The sequence below is a fragment of the Rhinoderma darwinii genome, chromosome 13 (genome assembly GCF_050947455.1).
Source record: "Rhinoderma darwinii isolate aRhiDar2 chromosome 13, aRhiDar2.hap1, whole genome shotgun sequence".
Classification (NCBI taxonomy): domain Eukaryota; kingdom Metazoa; phylum Chordata; class Amphibia; order Anura; family Rhinodermatidae; genus Rhinoderma; species Rhinoderma darwinii.
The window spans coordinates 30398127-30417733 of NC_134699.1; the positions used below are offsets into that span (position 1 = coordinate 30398127).

At 40.0% G+C, this 19607-nt stretch overlaps 1 long non-coding RNA gene across 1 annotated transcript in view; it reads left to right on the forward strand.

Moving 5' to 3' along the window:
- LOC142665439 (uncharacterized) overlaps positions 1 to 19385 on the forward strand; it is a 28314-nt gene extending 8929 nt beyond the window's left edge. Inside the window, exon 3 of the long non-coding RNA XR_012851505.1 lies at positions 19065 to 19385. This is a non-coding gene — a long non-coding RNA (uncharacterized LOC142665439). The remainder of the gene's footprint in view (positions 1 to 19064) is intronic.
- Positions 19386 to 19607: the final 222 nt, after the last annotated feature.

Genomic DNA, 19607 nt, shown 5'->3' on the forward strand with positions numbered 1-19607 from the left:
AGGGAGGGAGCTCCCTCGGTCACCCCATCAACGCCCCCGCAAAGAAATCGCGGGGCGCCGTCGGGTTTCTATGGCAGCCGGGGGCCTAATAAAGGCCCCCAGGTCTGCCTTCAGCAAATGGCCTAATAGATTGTCTATTAGGCATGGCCTAATAGATTGTCTGTCAGTTTTACACTGACAGACAATAATGCTTTGGTATACTAAGTATACCAAAGCATTATATATGCGATCAGCAGATCGTATAGTGAAGTCCCCTGGTGGGACTAAAAAAAATAAGTAAAGCAGTTAAATAAAGTTTGTGAAAAAAAAATAAAAAAAATTACAGTCAAAATAAAATAAAACTATTTAGTAAAAGTGTCAAAACAAATAACACATACACATATATGGCATCCCCGCGATCATAACGACTTGAACAATAAAATTAACACATTAATTAAACTGCCGGATGAGCGGCGTCTAAAAAAAAAACGCAAAAAACAACAGCAAAATTCTCTCTTTTCTCCAATTCCCCCCATAAAAATTAAATAAAAGTTATTCTATAAGTCCTATGTACCCCAAAATAGTACTAATGAAAACTACACCTTGGCCCGCAAAAATCAAGCCCACATACGGCCACATTGACGGAAAAAAAAAAATTACGGCTCTTGGAATGCGGCGATGCAAAAACAAGTAATTTTTTTCTAAAAGGGTTTTTATTGCGCAAACATAGGAAAACATATAAAACCTTTACATATTTGGTATCCCCTTAATCGTGCCGAACCATAGAATAAGGTTAACATTGAAGGAAAGGATGGTTGGATCCAGCGTTCGTGGAAATAAAAGGAATCTTTTTCCAAGTTTTAATTATTCTTATTAAAAAATAGGGTATTCGATGGCGTATATAATATCTTGCAATGAAGAAAAGAGTAATGGTAGGTAGCCTACGCGTTTCGGACGGTATCTCCGTCCTTATTCATGGCTTAGGATAAGCCATGAATAAGGACGGAGATACCGTCCGAAACGCGTAGGCTACCTACCATTACTCTTTTCTTCATTGCAAGATATTATATACGCCATCGAATACCCTATTTTTTAATAAGAATAATTAAAACTTGGAAAAAGATTCCTTTTATTTCCACGAACGCTGGATCCAACCATCCTTTCCTTCAAAGTAAATTTTTTTCGTGAGCCACCACGAGGATCCGAGCACCAGGATTATCCATTACAAAAAACAAACAACTTTTACAAGGTGAGCTGGAGAAATTCTCCCTACATTACTTGTCTCAATAAGGTTAACATGTTATTTACGCTGCATAGTAAACAGCGTAAATGTATAATGTGAAAATCAATGCTGGAATAGCTGCTTTTTTTCAATTCTCTCCTAAAATAAAGTTAATAAAAGTGAATAGATATATTATAAGCATCTAAAAATGGTGCAATTACAAAAGACAATTTGTCCCGCAAAAAACAAGCCCTGTCGACGGAATTAAAAAAAAGTTACGACTCTTGGAATGCGACCGTGAAAATATTAACGTGCAAAATGACCTGGTCATTAAGGAGTTAACTCTGTAGACTGACTGTTTGATAATATTGATCTTCATATACTGTTTTGTTATTTAACAACAGTATGGTGGTATTCACTAGCCACTTTATGGTGGTTTTCAGTTATGGTATTGTAATGTTATTTAGTTACTGTATGGTAGTGTTATTCAGTAATATTATGGTGATGTTGTTCAAACACCGTATGGTGGCGTTACTCAGTCATGGTATGGTGGTGGTATCTGGTTACTTTATGGTCATGTTCTTCAGTCACGGTATGGTGGTGTGATTCAGTCACGGTATGGTGGTGTTATCTGGTTACTTTATGGTAATGTTATTCAATTACTGTATAGTGGTGTTATTCAGTGACGGTATTATTCAGTCATGATATGGTGATGTTGTTTAGTCACTATAATGTGGCGTTACTCAGTCATGGTATATTATTGTGGAGTTATTTAGTCATGGTATGGTTGTGTTAGTCAGTTAGTTAGTTAGTTAGTTAGTTAGTTAGTTAGTTAGTTAGTTAGTTAGTTAGTTAGTTAGTGTATAGTAGTGTTATTCAGTTTTGGTATGGCAGTGTTATTTAGTTACTGTATGGTGGTGTTATTCATTCATGGTATGGTGATGTTGTACAGTCATGGTATGATGGTGTTGCTGTTACGGTATGGTGGTGTTATTTAGTTACTTTATGGTAATATTATTCAGTCACCGTATGATGGTATTATTCAGTCACGGTATGGTTGGGTTATCCAGTCACTGTATAGTGGTGTTATTTAGTCATGGTATGGTAGAGTTATTTAGTTACTTTATGGTGGTGTTATTCAGTCACAGTATGGAGGTATTTTTTAGTCACTATATGGTGGTGTTATTTAGATACTGTACAGTAGTATTAAATGCAATAACTGTATGGTGATATTATTTAGTCACGGTGCGGTGGTGTTAATTAGTCAATGTATGGTAGTATTATTCAGTCACTGTATGGTTGTATTTTTTAGTCACTATATGGTGGTGTTATTTAGATACTGTATGGTGGCATTAAATTCAATAAATGTATGGTGATATTAGTCAGTGTATGGTGGTGTTACTTAGTTATGGTACAGTGGTGTTATTTAGTCACTGTATGGTGGTATTATTCAGTCACTGTATGGCGGTGTTATTTAGATACTTTATGGCGTTATGAAATTCAATTACGGTATGGTGGTGTTATTTAGTCATGGTATGGTGGTGTTATTTAGTCACTGTATGGTGGTATTATTTAGTCACCGTATGGTTGTGTTATTCAGGCAATACAGTGCTTCCAATAATGATTATTTTTACCGCAGCACGATTGCTGAAGATCCCAATAAACAATAATGTTATTGTGTATTGTTGACTCTCTGTTTTATTAACACTGGGCAATTATCATAATGATCACCTTAATTATGATAAAAATTGGCTTGTATAAATGGGCCTTTAACAGCCAATTTGTCTTTGCATAGGACTGCATGATCTGTAAACACAGCTCTGACTACAACTGCAACCAAATACTACCTATAATAATTTGAAATCAATCCTTTACATCAATGTCGCAGAATTTCAATCTACTCGATTGTGAAGTGCTTGAATTCAGAAACATTGGTACATTTTTATGTATACACTGCCCTGACCTGCCCTAGCATCTATATTGGGTTCAAGTCAGAATTGTGTTTCTTCTTCATAAATTGTGTAGGAAAAGTTGTCCTACTTTACTATAGGAGCTCAGATAAGCATTTATGGTTGCGTTTATTGACAAGCTTTTTGACTGGTTCCAATAGCAACGATCAGAATTACGGATGCAGCCCCATAACAGGACATAAGTACATGATAAGTAATAGAATGTATTTATGAAGTTACTAAACTTTTTGAATTTAATATGTACATTGTGAGGCTCTATTCATATTGCAGTGTCTGTTTGTCATATACACCAGGTAATGTTCCCGGCGCATACGCCGAACCTGTCTACGGACCCGATATGGGCCAAAAGAGTGTCCGTTTGACATAGGCCTGTGTTAGCTTACCTTTTTTCTTTTTCTCAAAAATGAAGGGTCAGCGGGTGGCCAGGAGTGCCGCTGTGCAGGAAACTGCCACACAGCTTCATGAGTGAAGATTGAATGAGATTGTGAACGAGATTGAATGAGATTGATGAGTGAACTGAATGAGATTGTGTTGCACAGGTGATGGCCAGGAGTATCGCAATTTAGGGAAAAACCACAAAGTAGCCACCGCGCCTAGTTAGCGCTGCGGCCCCATAATACTAAGGATCTGTGGGGGTCCAATCAGTCGAACCCCCACTGATGAGGAAGTGGTGGCATATCCTAGTGATCTGATATAATTTCCTATAGTAGGAAAACCCCTTTAATTTATACTCCAGGTGCATTAATTTCCTGTGAAAGTCCATAATAAATACCATATGTCATGTGTGAGTCTTTCCTAAACAAGGATCTTATTTTATAGACACTTGCATGAATCGAGGTTACGAGGTTGTTGTGACATACAATGCTCCTCAGTATGCACTATTCCAGAAACAGCAATGCTTTGGCAGAATTAGGAAATGCCTACCCCATTTTTGGAATGATGTGCTTTTAAAAAAAAAAAAAAAGGTTATTCAAATATAAATAAGAAAATATTGAAGCCAAGACAAACAGATGATAACAATAAGGTTTGCTTCACGTTGCCAAAATTGTGGGAGAGGCAACAAAATATAGCAGGGAATTATTCACATTATGACGGGAAAATACCTATTTGCTTTCCAAACATAACTAAAGTTGTGCAACAAATACCACAGCAGAGCTCAGGTGATAATCTGGCAATTAAAAAAAAAATAAAATAAAATCGGGATGTGCACTATTGGCTCTTAATGCTAATTTCTGGCCAATGGCCATCTTCACAACCATTTTTCTTATTGTTATTTTATTGCTCAAATGTATCTAAAATGAAAAAAAATTATTTAACATTTTCCTATAGTTTGGTGTCTACAGTTCCTATGCAGATCTATGTGTCTACATGGTTACAGACAAGAAATAACTCTGGGTAATCTGCTCCTGCAGTCATATTTCTTTCTATCCCCCACAGCACATATTCAGTAGGGTCAGATAATATAAAAAAAAAGAGTATGATTGCAGTATCAGACTACACAGAGTATGTTTGTTGTCTGTTACCATGGAGATGCAAAGATCTGCATAGTAGCAGTAGAAAAAATAATGTTTCATTTAAGATACATTGAGACCATAAAATATTGGTTCTGAAGGTGTACAAGGTCTTTAAAGGGGTTTTCCAGCTAATAAAAATTGATGACCTATCCTCAGGATAGGCCATCAATAGCTGATGGGTTGGGTTCCGACTCCCAGGACCATACCTGTGAATCGCCGCTAAATGCGTGTCAAAGATTCACAGTGAGCAAGAAGAAATGAAGGGTCAAGCAGCGCTCGTACGAGCGATGTGGCCCCTTAAAAACAGCTGATTGGCGGGTCCCGGGAGACAGACCCCAACACATCAGCTATTGATCGGCTATCCTGAGGATAGGTCATCAATTTTTATTGCCTGGAAAACCCCTTTAAAGGCAATCCTGTCAGCCCTCCTTACAAGTCTATTTTAGTGAATACTTGTATTTACCATGAAGCACCAATGCTGTCATTTTTCTGTTATTCCTTCTGGAAATGTATGAATTAATAGACAACTGGGCATTTTCATTCCCCTTGTCAATAGGATGTTGCCTAACACAGTCCAACACTGTCAGCACTGAATAGACAAGGGAAATGGTAACGCTGAGTTAATTTATTCATACATTTCCAGGAAGAATAACAGAGGAATAGCACAACGCAGAGTTCTAAGAAAATAAATCAGACGGGGTGTACTTTAAACTACCTTAGACTTTCTGTGCAGCTTAGACGGCCATGAAGCTAAGCTACAGTCATTGATTATAGCTGTGCCCTGATGGGGAAGACCTGAAGAACAACTAAGCAACAAACACCAAAGACCATTAGTAGCACGTAAGAATCCCCCATTGGGTAGTGGCTTGAAAATGATTCTTTAAACCTTTAATGGAATTCTGTTTTGATTGAGTTCTAGATTAAGGGCTCATACACACGAGCATATTGCGGCTGCGTACAACCTCTGACACATGTAAGGGGGCCTACTATACCTCCATATGTCTCTGATTTCATAAGCAGATATACAGAAGCTTTCTATGTAAAATCCCATATAAATCCAGCCGAAAAATATTAGTATTGCTTCTGAAGGAGAATAACTCTGTGATACGGTGTCGTATGGTGCTCCTTATGGTATTACACAGAGTGCCTATGGCCAAGGGGTTGAGTTGCACCCGGCCCTCTTTGCTACATAAGAAGACACTACGGTTATAAATGGCACATGGTAGGTGGGGGACCTTGTCACAGATCATGTACCCAGGCCCGGGATCTTCAAGTTGTGCTTCTGTCTATGGCTCTGTGCAGCTCTCACTCTGATATACATTACTCACTTATAAACTGTATTACTATCTTCCTTGCTGACAATATGAGTAGGTTCTATAAGAAAAGCACCGGTCTATTTGGGTGTTGTTTTAGTATAATCTACATTTATATTTCATCAAAATTCATTGGCTTCAAGCAACATTGAGAAAAAAAATATTCACAAAGACGCCAACATTTTAGGATACAGCGTTCATGTAAAACAGCGTTGCCCAGAACAATCAGACAGCAAATGTTCCAGGATTTAAAATTAACAAACTGTTTTATGACAGAAAAAATATGTGGCAGAAACACTTTGAAGCTGTGAAATGGAAGTGTTTCATCCAGCTGCAAGAGTCAACTTTCCTATAGGGTTTTAGGAACTGATTATATTAGTCTGTAAAATCAAGACAGAGCTTTATAAACCTCATGTATAAAAACCATACTGGCCAACTTTCTGAGTAGGGACATCAAAAAGTGCTGTTCGGTGCAGCGCTCTGCCCTGCCCATTTATATAGAAAACGTCTCCAAACTATGGCATTTGAATCACAAATAGTGCATATGACCCCTCTTAATCACACCCCAAAATTACCCAGACCCACTAAATACAGACACCAGAAACCCTAAATAAAGATCCCAGACTCCCTAAATAAATGCAGACTCCCTAAATAAAGACCCTAGACCAGACCCCCTCCAAAAAGAGACCCATAAACTCTTAATACAGATCTGCTGACCCCCTAAATTGATACAGATCTCCTAAATAAATACATACATTTAGACCACACCCGCTAAATAGAGACCCCACACTAGATCCCTAATTAAATGCAGACACCCTAAATGCAGACCCCTGACCACATATGCAAATACTCACACCTCTCCCCTTTTCAGCAGTCCACTTTGCGCCCACAGGCCGCTGCAGACAACGTCCTGATGGCGCTCCTCCTCTGGTTTTTGCAAAATGCGCACTAATATAACATCTATATTGATGAAATGTCAGGTGACAATGGCAGAAAACCATTGTCCGCAGTGGTGACGTTCTGTCCATAGTGACGTCTGTATTTTATTTTTTGCTGACCCAACCACCATGTTTAAATATATTCTAAATGGGCATTTGTACCCAACTTATAACGTACACCAATCTTCAGTTATTTTTCTGAGGAAATTATTAGTTAAGAAAATTGCAAAAATAATAAAAAAAATCCCAAGTAGCATCCTATAGTAGTTTCTATACTTTACCATCCCTAGTCACATGACTTGGTTGCCTATATAATAAATACTGCTGTGCTTAAAAGAGAAAAATATGGCTCCAAACATTCCACTCATATACATAATCACTTTATGTTACAGATTTCTAAATTGATATTAAAGGGATTCACCCATAATCATTATTTATTACCTATCCACTGGCAACCCCATCGAATGGAGCGGTGGCTGAGCATGCACACTACCACTCCATTCCTATGGGGCTAACGGGAATGGCAAGGTAAGCTTGTTCTCATGATCGGTGGGGATCCCAGCGGTCGGACCCCCAGCGATCAGATATTTATCACCTATTCTGTGGATAGGTGATAAATCATGATTAGGGGAAAACCCCTATAACGCTATTTATGTTGCCATGCTACAGTGCATAATTGCACTAAATTTAAAGTGTAGCTAAATGTTTGAGAAACTTCTGACATGTCATAGTGACATGTCAGAAGATTGGATTGGTGGGGGTCCGAGCACTGAGACCCCCATCAATCGCAAGAACGAAGCAGCTAAAGCGCTCGTGTGAGCGTTCAGCCGCTTCTTGTCTGTTCGGCTTTTTCCGGAAAGCCGATGTATCGGAGTACGGGCTCATAGACTTTCTATTCCGTACACCGATACATTTATTTCCGGAAAAATCCAAACAGACATGAAGCGGCTGAACGCTCACACAAGCGCTTTAGCTGCTTCGTTCTAGAGATTGGTGGGGGTCTCAGTGCTCGGACCCCCACCAATCCAATCTTCTGAGATGTCACTATGACATGTCAAAAATTTGCCAAACGTTTCGCTAGACTTTAAAGAATCCTGAGCCGTCGGTAGTATAGGTAGGGCTAGGTTCACACTACGTTCAGGTTATTACTTTTGGAGGACAGTTTAAAGCATTCCATTGGACGCATTTTAAGTTACTGTATGCTTATACCATTGCATATATCTTCAATTAAATCATGTTTTTTTTTTCATACAGTTGTATTGGAAAGCGCAATCGACTCTTGTCAATGCAGTTGAGATGAAGGTATCCTGACGTATAGTGGCTAAACGTATGCCAAAAAGCCACTCTTTTGGCATACATTTGTCTAATGCTTGCCTATGGGCATGTTGGATGTAAACGTCGGGAGATTTTCCAAGTATATATACCAAATGAAGCGCTCAAATGCAGTGTGAACCTAGCCTTAGTAATATGTTATCACAATGTGCAAAAGAAAAGCGGTGACACTGATCTCCAAACTGGTCAAAAACTTATCAAAATAGCTAAATGGATGGTATAATAATGGAAGACATGGGGTGGGTAACTGAGGAGTTATTTGGAGAAATTTATCATGGATTTCATCTAAAAACACCAACATACGAGCACAATGCCAAGTATTCCTCAGTGTGCATGTAAATAGAACAGACACCTATTTAGTTCACGTCCAAAAGTTAATAGAAACAATGGCTGGCACACAACCAGCGCTGCAATGTGAGAAAGCCGAGTATATCAGCTAGGTGGTGCTCAGCGCCACGAAACACAGCAAGACAGTTCATTCAGATATTAAGAAGAAGCCTTAAATGATCCGTGGCAATCTCCCAGCAACTGTTAAAACTTTTCTTCCCTTATTCAAAATATCTCAAAAGATGTATAGTAGATGCCTAGTCCAGTGGAGCAGGCTACGACCATTTTGCGTGGGGTCACCCTTCCTCCAGGCCCCTAGTTCATGTTCAGTCTGGTTTATTCTGGTTGGCTAAACATAACATTTTTGCAAAAAAATAGTTTTTCCACCATACATAGTATAATGCCACCATAGCTGCCCCCAAAGTAAAATGCCCCCCTTATCTGCCTCATACAGTATAATGCCCCCCATACAGTATAATTCCCCCATACAGTATAATGCTCCCACACAGTATAATGCCCCCCATAGCTACCCCATACAGTATAATGCCCCTATACAGTATAATGCCCGAATCAGCATCATCCACTTCTCTTCGTTACCACCCAGCTTCTGTCAGTTCACAGACACACAGCGTGTCCTCGCTCATCCGACGCGATGAAGTTCCTGTGGGAGGAAGTGAGTGACGTCACAGCGTGATCTCGCGAGGACACGCTGTGTGTCTGTGAACTGCCAGAAGCTGGGTGGTAACGAAGAGAAGTGTATGATGCTGATTCGTCAGCATCATACACTTCCATTCACAACGCCCAGCTAGTAAAACAAGTAAAAACGCCCAGATGTACACACATAATACACGCCCAGTTGGACATAACTTTAAACACGCCCAGTTGTACTTAAGAAAGGCTCATTTGCATAAATATAAAAATGGTCATAACTTGGTCAAAAATGCTCGTTTAAAAAAAATAAAAAAACATTACTCTTATCTACATTGCAGCGCCGATCTGCTGCAATACGAGATAGGGGTTTGAAAATCTGGTGACAGAGCCTCTTTAAAGAGGCTCTGTCACCAGATTTTGCAACCCCTATCTCCTATTGCAGCAGATAGGCGCTGCAATGTAGATTACAGTAACGTTTTTATTTTTAAAAAACGAGCATTTTTGGCCAAGTTATGACCATTTTTGTAGTTATGCAAATGAGGCTTGCAAAAGTCCAAGTGGGTGTGTTTAAAAGTAAAAGTCCAAGTGGGCGTGTATTAGGTGCGTACATCGGGGCGTTTTTAATACTTTTACTAGCTGGGCGCTCTGAAGAGAAGTATCATCCTCTTCTCTTCAGAACGCCCAGCTTCTGACAGAGCAGATCTGTGACGTCACTCACAGGTCCTGCATCGTGACGGCCACATCGGCACCAGAGGCTACAGTTGATTCTGCAGCAGCATCAGCGTTTGCAGGTAAGATTTTATACTATAAGATCGACTTACCTGCAAACGCTGATGCTGCTGCAGAATCAACTGTAGCCTCTGGTGCCGATGTGGCCGTCACGATGCAGGACCTGTGAGTGACGTCACAGATCTGCACTGTCAGAAGCTGGGCGTTCTGAAGAGAAGAGGATGTTACTTCTCTTCAGAGCGCCCAGCTAGTAAAAGTATTAAAAACGCCCCGATGTACGCACCTAATACACGCCCACTTGGACTTTTACTTTTAAACACACCCACTTGGACTTTTGCAAGCCTCATTTGCATAACTACAAAAATGCTCATAACTTGGCCAAAAATGCTCGTTTTTTAAAAATAAAAACGTTACTGTAATCTACATTGCAGCGCCTATCTGCTGCAATAGCAGATAGGGGTTGCAAAATCTGGTGACAGAGCCTCTTTAAGGACCAAGCATTGTTTTTAGTTTTTTCCACCCTGCCTTCCAAGAGTCATAACTTTTTTATTTTTATGTCGATATAGTCATATGAGGGCGTATTTATTGCGGGACGAGTTGTATTTTTCAAATTGCATAATATTTGGGTGTATTTATTATATTGCTTATCTTTTATTCATTTTTTTTAGTGAAGGAATTGAAAAAGCCTCCAGCTATTCCAGCATTGTTTTTCACGTTTCAAAGTTATGCTGTTTACTATGTGGTGTAAATAACGTGTTAACTTTTTGCTATGGATCAGTACGATTACAGCAATACCAAATATGTATAGTTTTTTTGTTATACTACTTTTACACAATTAAAACACTTTTAAACAAATATTATTTGTTTATGCATTGCCGAGATGTAGTTTTCATTGGTATAATCCGTTTTTTTTCACGGAAACAAAAGTTCTGCAGACTGCAATTTTGCTTCCGTGAAAAAAAAAATGGAAACCAAGCGAACGGAGACAAATGGAAAGCAACTAAAGCAAAATAATTACCATTGAAATCAATGCTAATTCTAACGGAACCGTCGCTTTCCGTTTAATCTTTCGATCCTCTCTTCCTCTGACGGAAGAGAGGTAAATGTATACTAACGCTAGTGTGAAAGAAGCCTAACCCATCCGTTAGACATAAGTTTTTCTGATCGGCGTAAAAGTCCTGCAATCTGCACTTTTATCTCCATGAAAAAAACGGATGCCTAACATAACGGCTGCTAACTGATGCAATTAAAAATCCCATTGATTTCAATGGGATTTTTAACTGATCCATTTTTATCCTTATTCTGATCTAAAATACGGATCAGAGTAACTAATTATACAACGCAAGTGGGAACTTAGTCACACAGGAGAATAGTTTTTTGCAGGAGTAAAATTCTGCCTCAAAATTCCATTGGAATTTTGAGGCAGATTTTTATGTGCCTGCACGCGGTTTGCCGCGATTTTTGCAGCGTTTTTCGCTTGCGCCCATTGGGTGCTAGGGGTAAAAACGCAGTGAAATACGCTTTCTCTGCCTCCCATTGATGTCAAACGCCTGAAGATAGGGCATGACGCTTCTTTTTACTGCAAGTGTTTTTTACCGCTCGCGGTAAAAAACACGTCCACCTCCCATTGAAATCAATGGGAGGCATTTTCGTCCGGTTTTTGGCACGGTTTTTGGCGTGGTTTCCTCGTCAAAAAACGTGTAAAAAAAACTCTGTGTGAACAGGGCCTTATAATCCTTCTGCCTGCAAAAAAACTGTGTGAACAGGGCCTTCTGCCTAAGGCTTTATTCACATTGATATTTTTGCCAATCTTTTGGGGTTTCCAGTATTTTTGATGACAAGAATCGCACATTTGCTTGATATTTTAAAGATTATTTTATACTGTGTTATTTGGAGGAGTTGATACCGATCCATGTTTTATATTGTATGCGACTAATATACATCTACCTTTCCTCAGAAATTCCTAACCACGGTATCCGAATAGCACTCTGACATCGCCACCTACTGGGAAGAATACGAGGTGCAGCCTAGGACACCTAAGATTCCTTATTTTATGTCAGCGCACTGGTTCAGCTGACACTCACATTTCTGTTCTCATTAACCCATCAATTCCCTGAACAAAGTAGACGCATATAGATTATATTACTGACAGCCCAAATGCCCTGTGTGCCCAAAGTCATCATGTGTCTTAGGCCACTTTCACACGAATGTATTTTGGGCAGCATTTGTAAGCCAAAACCAGGAGTGGGTCCGAAACATGGAAGAGCTACACATCTTTTCATTATACTTTTTCTCTGTGTAGGTTCTAATCCTGGTCTTACCTTCCAAATACTGATGTAAAATACTGATCAAATTCTGATGTGAGAAAGAGTCCTGTAGGATTTGTGGATATCTGCTCCTAGGTGGATTTATTTACTACAAATCTAATAATGTAATAATAACATTAATAATATACTTATATATGTGTGAGACTAAATATATTTCTTCACTGTAATTGAAAGTATAACAATCAGTACATGATGTAATTCACAGATATATTCACGTTAAAAACGTAAAAAATGCAAGATGAGAGGTGTTCATCCGGTCAATGTAAATGTGCCCACATCAGAAGACAGTTGGCCTAACCTGTCGATTTCGGAGGGACCGTTCAAAAATGGAATGTGTATTGGTGGTTTCGCAAAGAGGGATCGGGCACGTTGGATTTCAACACACCTGATCCTTTGTTCCCACAGGAGATAAGCTGCGTCCATAAGTGTCTGACAGCGGCTGGGCGTGTATGTGTATGAGAGACGAGGGAGGGATAACTGTCGGCCGAACAATCGTGTATGGGCATCTATTCCAATCTCGGACAGGATATGCCATAAATGTCCGAAAGATGCAGATCCCACCACTGGGACACACACCTATCTCTAGAATGGGGTATCCTACCTTCTTCCGTGGTCGCTGTGCTTTAACTACTGATATACGAGGTGGCTGAGTGTTCAGAAACAGCTGAGCGCGCTCTGTTGTGCTGTTTACGGAACTCCCATAGAAGTGAATAGACGTTACGGAAACAGCGTAGCACACCGATCTACGCTGTTTGTGGAACTCGGGAGCTACGGAAACAGTTGTTCTCTTCCAATCACTTCTACAGGTTTTTCGTAAACAGCGTAGGAGAGTACCTAGAGATAGGTATGGTAGTACAAGGAGTGCCCCGGGGACTGTACATGCTCCACGCACATAAAACCCTGAAAGAGTTATTGACTTTGAAATACACAAATTGGTGAGGATTTATAAAATCATTGCAAAGAAAAATGAAGTAGTCACCCATCCTGACCAATCAGGTCACTGCTTTAATGAACTGATTCAATAAAATGAGAACCGGATCAAAATTTTTTTTTTTATATAAAGCATCAATTTATAATTAATAACAGGATAAATATATCTGATCTTCGAGCGCCTTCTTCTTTAAAAAAAATTCTGTATCGAAAAAAAGCAGTAATATTTTATGAAGCCAAATTGACCATTTTGAGAGTTAAATTCAATCATTGCCATTGACACAGCTGAAAGCAAAAAACTGCAAATCCTACAATATTCCTGCAAGCGAAACAGCAACCAGGCCCTGTTTATGAAAGATATTTTGAAGGCAATTAAAGGACGTGCGTTACTGGAATGCTGATTCATTTTACAGTCAGTTTTTTAGAAGTCATCAGTAATAAAACAGGTATTAAAAATGCAGCAGGCTACAAGCATTATCATTATACCAAACAGAACAATGCAGGGAAGAGGCTTTCATTGTCTTACGTTGGCTGGAGAGTCTGCAGAAACAGTGAATTCTTTATAGGGTGAGCTGGATCAGGTTGTTAAACGGAAAGAAAGCAACGGAGACCAGTAAAACTAAAGCTGCATCTGTCATATAGGGGGAATTGACGCATGCTGTAGTGTACCCACTATAGGGGCTGGAAAGCCTATTGTTTTAGGGCTCAGCAAAATGGGAAGAAGGGCCAGCACAGAACTCTACTGATTCTAGAATCCAAAATTGCGTCGTTTTATGCAGCGTATCCGACCCCTGTGAAATGGGTCTAAAAAGGACATGTTGTCTCTCCTGACACGTCTATTTTAGTAAATACTTGTATTCCCCATAAAAAAAACTATTCTGGAACATCTTTTCTTAGAACTTTGTGTTGTGCCATTCCTCTGTTATGCCTCCTAGAAATATATGAATAAATTGACCACTGGGTGTTACCATCCTCCTTGTCATAGGGACGTGTCCCTACATTGTCTCACCTTGTCAGTACTGATTGAACATTGTCAGATAGTGTGGGGACACACCCCCAACTGGTAACACCCAGTTGTCAACTTGTTCATACATTTCTAGGAGGAATAATAGAGGAACAACACAATGTAGAGTTCTAAGAAAAGATTCTCCAGAATTATTATTTCTTGGGAAATACAATTATTTACTAAAACAGACGTATCAGGAGAGGTGACAGGTGCTCTTTAAGGCTGGTCATAGATGTAAGATAACTGTAAACCAATATCTATTTTTCCTGACTCCAGCTATAACATGTCCATTGACTTGGCTGAACAAGTATGTTATTTCTATAGAGGGAGAGAGATAAGTGGCTGCCAGATACGTCCACTACCTCTTATCTGGGGGAAAAACAATAGGATCAAATGGGTTAACATCCAACCTGTACGAACCCAGTTTCCTCTGATATGAGAGGTTGGTGGGCAGCTGATTAGTCCTCATATAGGATTGTTGGTAGATAAGTGGGATCCCAATCTCATAGTGGCTATACTGGTTTCCTATCAGCAGATATAACGGCTAAATCTATTTTTTATTAAAAACAGTTGTAGTCAACCTAAAAGTTCTCTAGTACAACCTTGAGATGTGAGCATAATATATACTGCATAATAACATCTATATACTGTGTGATGAAATACTGAGCTATGCAGAGGACTAGTAAGGACTCATATACTGTTAGAGAGGTTATTGGGGCAACTGGGCCCTGGTGTCTCAGGCTCCGCTGTCACATACAAGAAGACTATAGTTGTAAGGGTATGTTCACCCGATGAGAGGCATTTACGTGTGAAAAGACAGACTGTTAACAGCTGCCTCGTTTCACACGTAAATGCTCGTCCTCGTAATTTACGAGGCGTCTGAGACGCTCTGAGACGCTCGTAAATCTTGAGCTGTGCTTCATTGAGTTCAATGAAGAACAGCTCAAATTACGTGGCAAAGAAGTGCCCTGCACTTCTTTGCCGAGGCAGTCCATTTACGCGTCGTCGTTTGACAGCTGTCAAACGACGACACGTAAATTACAGGTCCTCTGCACAGTACGTCGGCAAACCCATTCAAATGAATGGGCAGATGTTTGCCGACGTATTGTAGCCCTATTTTCAGGCGTAAAACGAGGCATAATATGCCTCGTTTACGCCTGAAAATAGGTCGTGTGAACCCAGCCTAAAGGATCTGGCAGACACAGCTTCTGTGTCGACGCCCGTGGTTAATCAGTCTGCACCTGCTCCTAAGTCTGAGAGAGTGACACGATCTTCTACCAGTCAGGCTGGGAGGCTGAGGAGTGGGAGAGCCTATCACAGCCTGGCCAGACGGAGCTAGCTCCCGCCCTTTTCCTGCTCCTCCAGTGCCTGTGATTCTTTCCTGTTTCCTGGCTCTGCTGCTCCTGCTATGATTATTGACCTTGCTTCATTTTTAACCCTGGCTTTACTGACTACGCTCCTGCTCTGCGATTTGTACCTCGTACACTCCTGGTTTGACTCGGCTCGTTCACTACTCTCTGTTGCTCACTGTGTTGCCGTGGGCTACTGCCCCATTTCCCTTAGCTTCTGTGTACCCTTGTCTGTTTGTCTGTCATGCACTTATTGAGCGTAGGGACCGTTGCCCAGTTGTACCCCGTCGCCTAGGACGGGCCGTTGCAAGTAGGCAGGGACTGAGTGGCGGGTAGATTAGGGCTCACCTGTCTGTCTCCCTACCCCGTCATTACAATAGTACAAATTGACAGTGTGGTGTGTAGAGAGACAGTAATCCTATGTACAAAGTCATGGGCCCACATTAACTTAGACTGGCATTTTTTACGCCAGTCTAAGTAAAGAAGGTAGTTGGAGTTATTTGCTCTAAACCTATTAAAAGGTGTATGACACTTAATAATTTTGGCAATTGTACTACTCCAGTTTTCTGGTGTAGAAAAGAAGCAAATGCTCCAAAAGTCGCAATCTGTGCAAAAAAATTAAGATTTTTGTGTCATTTGTGCCACTCACACCACTTTACCAAAAACCAGGAAACAAAGGCCACCGTCAGGGGATTTCTTTGGTTGTCTCGAGCTTTTACCCCTTAGCGATATCCAACAGACAGTTACGTCTGTGTGCTACCCAAAAATGTTGCAGCTCAGGTACTGAGCCTGCGCCTTACTCGGTGGGTACAGGTTGTTTTAAACAGTTTAACCCCTCAGATGCCTTGGTTAATATCGACTGCGGGATAGAGAGGTTAGACAGAGGGAGGGAGCTCCCTCTATTCCCCGAACGACCCCCCACAACAAAATCACAGATTGCCGATCGGTTGCGATGGCAGCTGGAGATCTGTTGAAGGCCTATAGATCTGCCATCAGTTCCCCACTAGTAAGTCTGGCAAGGCTTAACAGTAGGCAAGGCTTAATAGTAGAGCACAGATAAAGGCAATACATTGCAATACATAAGTCTTGCAGAGTATTGTATGAGCGATCTAACAATCACACGGTAAAATCATCCAAGGGGGACTAAAAAAAAAGGTTTACAAATGTTTAATAACAATTTTAAAAATATTAATTTTTTAAAAACATTTGAAAGTACAAAAAAAAACCTTTCCAATTTTTCACAAAAAAATTATGTAAGCCATAAAAAAGTGAACATAATTGGTATCGCGGCAAAAGTCTTAACTAGTAAAATAACTATTGGAAAAAAGACAAAAAACGCAGAACGCCCGGTGCACATAGTGCATCATCTGAGGTTTTACAACAAGGGGAGGATAATAGGGTGAGCAGTTATGCTAACATTTCGGTGTTGTGCTTGGAGCACAACATCCCAGTGTGCGTAACTGTGAGTGGGAACTGCAGCTGAGGATCAGTTCAGGGGCCACCAGGGCTCCCTCGGTATAGTTATATAGGAGGAGAGGGAAAAACACATATGTGTTCCCTAAGCCTGACGAAGAGATCGGTCTGATCTCGAAACGCATTGCTGTATCGACACTGTAATAAACGTATGTACTTTTAGTATATTTCGTTTCCACGATTTTCATTGGGACACTCCGTTGGGAAACATTTCCAAAAGATCTGCACCACTACCCTACTAACGAGGGACACTGCTGAGAAGGGTAATCCAGTGTTTCCTCTCCTCCTATATTAACTAGTAAAATGTCACATTATTTATCCCGCCAGATGAACAACGTAGGGAAAAAAAATTAAGCATTGGTCTTTATTGGTCAACTCACTTCCCTGAAAAAAATTGAATAAAAAGTGATCAAAAACTCGTCTGTACCCGAAAATAGTACCAATAAAAACTCTATAAATTTGGTATCACCGTAATCAGATTGACCTGCAGAATAAAATTAACATGTCATTTTTTACGCACCGTGAACGCCGTAAAATCCTAACCCAAAGAGCCACGGATAAAACGCTGTTTTTTCCCATATCACTCCACAAATAATTTTTTTTCCGTTTCCCAGTACATTATATGGTGCATAAAATTATAGCATTAAAAACTACAACTTGTCCCCCCAAAAAAGAAGTCCTCATAATGCTATGTCGGTGAAAATATTAAAAAAAAGGTATGGCTCTTGAAATGCGACGATGGCTAAAAAGGGCTAACCTCCAAGGGGTTAAGATGAGTTTGAATAATGCCATGGGGGCCACAACGGCTGTTCCAAATCTCTTACCTGAATAGCAGTCACACGTATCCCATTGGATGGGTCGTTTCTCAAGCCGTTGTTATTGCAGTTGGAAGCCAAGTTAAGCCGTCATCCACTCACTCCGCTCCCTATGTGTCCACACAGCACAGCCATGACATGAGGGAGATAGAAGATAATAATACGGATAATGGGTTATTTGCAAGCAAACCACAAGAAAGTGTGTTTTTTGTTCATTATTCACTCATCTCCAGCTATAACTTGATGCTGTACAAATATACAATGTATTACCAGACTTATGAATTACTAATAAAGTAGAAATGAGAATGTCACATTCTACATATATAACACTCTGATGGTGTCCCCCCCCCCCCCACTACACCTTTTTTAGTTTTATAAAATTTTTATATAATTTTTTTTATATCTTACTGTAAAGCAAAATGATAAATATAAGAACTTAAATTGGCCACTTCTTGTGGTATCAATGACACCAAGAATTCAGGCTGTTCTGCATGCAAATGGGGTTCTCAATTTGTCCTCTTATGTTAGGTTTTCTAAAAAAAAATAATGTAAGTTATATCTGTTGGGTGACAATGAATAGAACAATCTCCAGACTCCTTAATGACAAATCTGTCTAGTTATCCTGTGACATAAGAGCAGAGGATGTATTACTGCATAAGAGCGAACCACATCAAATACAGAGGGCTTCCATAAAGAGGGTTGGGGTCTCAATACTGCGAGTTAAAAGGCCTGGTATGCCTCATGCACACGGCAGTGTGCGCTGTCCGAGTCCGTCAGTGAACCGTGGAAAAGATAGGACGTGTCCTATCTTTCCACGGATCGAAGAATCGGGTCAGTTTTTACGGACCCCATTCACCAGCTATAGTGAAAGGGTCTGTGAAGACTAAAAACGAGTGGCACATCGGTCGTGTGCAACGGGCATTACCATCAATTCCTATGGACATCGACTCATATACTGTTCTAAGCAATGAGTTTGAATTGCAAGAAAATATTTTGTTAGCCCAATGAGGTTTCTCCAGGGAACAGAGGATAAGTAGATATACTAAAGAAACTTAATACAAAATACATACATATATAAATGAATAAAATAAGTACAGCACATGTGTGTAAATATAAACATAACAGATATGTAATGATATAGTTTTCTATTAAGTGCCATGCTCCTGTCTGTGATCTTTTCCTCCACTAGATGGCAGTGTTGACAAGATTTTAGCGGTTACTTCTCTATGCACTCAGCATCCAGCTTTTGATTACTTCGAGAAACTCATTTGACGGTAATGAACTGACACAAAGTCACGCCGTTCCAGCAAAATAGACATCTACAGTGTAGTGACTAGTGAGCAATGATTTGGGGTTTTATACCGCTAGATAAAAATGGCTTTACAAACTGCTTACTAAAGTGCTATAAGCAGAAGACATAAAGAGAGAAATGCTGCAATATGTAAAGTATCTGTGTAAAGTCATTTACACAGATCATTGCTGCAGGCCATATTTGCCTATTTGTACATGAACGCACCCATTAAAATGGCAAAGGAAATTGCTTTGAGTAAACCCTCATTCAAATAATGGTTGGTACTATTTATAGGGCTCTATGGGTGTTGGCCCAATGTCTGATACAAAGTTACTTCATTGGCTGTGGGCACTGGAGCTAAGCACTCTATGACTCGTATTATGTGTCCGGTTCTGCTTGATAACAGCATACTCCTTGCCACCCATGACCAGGGCCGTATTT